The following is a 2,743-nucleotide window of genomic DNA, read 5'->3' on the forward strand; positions in this document are numbered from 1 at the left end:
GTGCCTAATATATAGGACAGCAAGAGTTCATTGAACTGCCCAGTGTCATAACCAGAGACATTCAAACTGCATATCAGGATGAGAAGTTGATGGATTCACGATGTACGCATCTTTTCCTAAGACATCACAACAATACTCACCATTGTAATGAGACCCTTGTTCCTCTTAACCTTTCATTACTTATGCCTACATTTTTCACTTGATAGGATAATGGTGTCATTAAGTTGTCACATTCAGTAGCTTCTACAAATAACTTGACAAAATGTTGGACCTGTCATGCCAAACCTACACTTTAACATGGCCTAAAAAATCCTTTAGTCCACCTAATGGGCAACTCTAGCAGCATCCCTAATACTGCTGCACTCTCTCTCTGGTTTAATTTAATCCAACCATGGAGTACTAAATAATAAAATTGCTAATCCAATTACATAAAAGAACACAATGACACCAACAGGACTCACCCAATTCCCCATGGCATTTTAATTTGTCTAGTTGGTTATCCTTGGGCTAAGGCTCTTGATCCAGAATCATTGACCAATCCAAACTAGATTTATGTTGTTGTTGGTTTCGTTTAGTATTATTTTCTTTAAATTTTATACTTGTTGCCTATCCAGCCTCTGCAGAAACAATACTCTCAACAAAATAATACTGGTCCAGTGCTTCAAAATGATAACCAACACCTTTGGAATTGACAAAATTGAACTTAGCAATAAACTCCAGGCAAACTTAGCTTGCGAATCAGCTCTTCAAAAGGTGGCTAAATGGGTTTTGACACTGGCTTAGAATTGCTGGCCATCTCCCTGATGTGGGACCAGACCAATAACCAGGACAAGCCCTCGTGGCACTGAGGAAAAATTAAACCCCAACTACAAGATGGTTGATCAGCAATGCTTTTGAAAAAGGACTTTAATGACAAGAAAGAAATGTGAAAGTTGTCAGAATCAAGATGGATTCACTGTCCTTTCTCCGCCATCGTGGTGTGTTCTTGCCTCCACTTCTCGCCATGTCTTCTCACAAGACTTTCAGGATTAAGCGATTCCTGGCCAAGAAACAAGAGCAAAATCGTCCCATTCCCCAGTGGATTCGGATGAAAACTGGAAATAAAATAAGGTACAACTCCAAAAGGAGACACTGGAGAAGAACCAAGCTGGGTCTATAAGGAATTGCACATGAGATGGCACATATATTTGTGCTGTCTGAAGGTCACGATCACATTACCATATCAAACTGAAAATGTCACCACTCTCTGGAGAGTTCGATGTATTTTCCTCTCTGAATCTATTATGAATGCGTTGGTTGGCTGGGTTCAGTAATAAATATATGAGGCCTTTCATTTCAAAAAAAAAAAAAAAGATAGATTCACTTTTGTCAAACTCTAATAAAAACAAACAAATAAATAAAGCCAGAAGGCTGAGGAGGGAGGGCACTCGTGCACACGTGCCTATGATAAGAACTTTTCACAAAGACTTTCTAAAGGGCTCTTACACACATATGCATGTAATAAGAACTCTTGCCTAGGACTTTTTAAACCGTAGCTTGCTACATTAGTCACAAGGACAGCTAGTCAGATGTACAAGAACATTTGCCTGACATACTATCTTCACCTATGAACTGGCACAAACTCCTGGGATAAGCCCCTGTAACGAATGTTCTCGTTGTTTCAAAACAAATTACATAAGCTTTTTTCTTTTGCCTTTAAAAGCTTCCTCTTTCTTCCACCTCTTTGGACATGCCTGTAGTCCCAGTATCACACATATACCAGGTTTGCATATCCCCTGTGCACTCCCAAATAAACTCAGTATCTATTTAGAGAATCTCTCTGTCTGTTATTTAGGTTGACACAACGTTAGACACATTCAATTTCCCTAGACCTCAGTGTTCTTATTTGAAAACGGAAATAACAATAATACAGACTAAATTTCATCAATGGTTGGAAGAATCCATCAAGATCATTCATTTGAAATGTCCCTACCAATGACTCTGCCTCAAATGGGAAATGCCATCCCACTCTTTGAGTTCAACCAACCACTTTGTTGGGGAGAGGTCTTAGTCCTTAGGAAGGATGTTCCAGAGATACTACTAGACCAAAAATATTACAATCATGGTCTTCTTATGATGAACAAGGTTCTGGTTAATATAGCACACATTCCTCTGGAGTATAGCTTCAGCTAAATCCACTCTTGCCAGTTGAGTGGATAAATGAATTTAGCAAAGGTAGAGCACATCCACTAGCTTCTCAAAGTGAAAGAAGATCTAGACACCTGCACAGGGCAAGGGTCTTTCTGTTAGTCAGCCAAGTAAAGAGGTTCTCACGGACTTCCCTCAGGAAATAAAATGACGTGAGGACTTCAGTCATGAAGAGACTGGGAATGGGTGGCTTTATGAGACAGGGTGAGAGATCTCATTCCTCATATTGTATAGTAGAAAAGAAAGTGTCACTAGGTGCGGGGAGAAAAATCTCACATATGCTTACCAACAGAACAAACTGTAACCAAATTACAAAGACATAAAAACAGCTAGGACAGGGTAAAAGTGACTCACTTTTGAACATTCACAGCCTCCCTCTTTTGTACTCCCTTTGGTTTGCCAAAAAAGAATCATAATTGTCAGCCCAATACCACTACCTTCTTAAAAAAGGAGGCCATGCCTTTCCACATAATAAAGAAATGGGGACAAGGAGTTGGGGAAGAGGGAGAATATAAACGAATCAAGAGCAAGTAACAAGGAGGTTTTGGGAGACCAT

The 2,743-nt window shown here is 39.6% G+C and overlaps 1 pseudogene across 1 annotated transcript; it reads left to right on the top strand.

Moving 5' to 3' along the window:
- The first annotated feature begins 958 nt into the window (after positions 1-958).
- Positions 959-1,350, top strand: LOC100429752 (large ribosomal subunit protein eL39 pseudogene; annotated as a pseudogene). The gene has a single exon (XR_001438792.3). The product of XR_001438792.3 is annotated as a large ribosomal subunit protein eL39 pseudogene (transcript).
- Positions 1,351-2,743: the final 1,393 nt, after the last annotated feature.

Source organism: Macaca mulatta, chromosome 12, assembly GCF_049350105.2.
Source record: "Macaca mulatta isolate MMU2019108-1 chromosome 12, T2T-MMU8v2.0, whole genome shotgun sequence".
NCBI lineage: Eukaryota > Metazoa > Chordata > Mammalia > Primates > Cercopithecidae > Macaca > Macaca mulatta.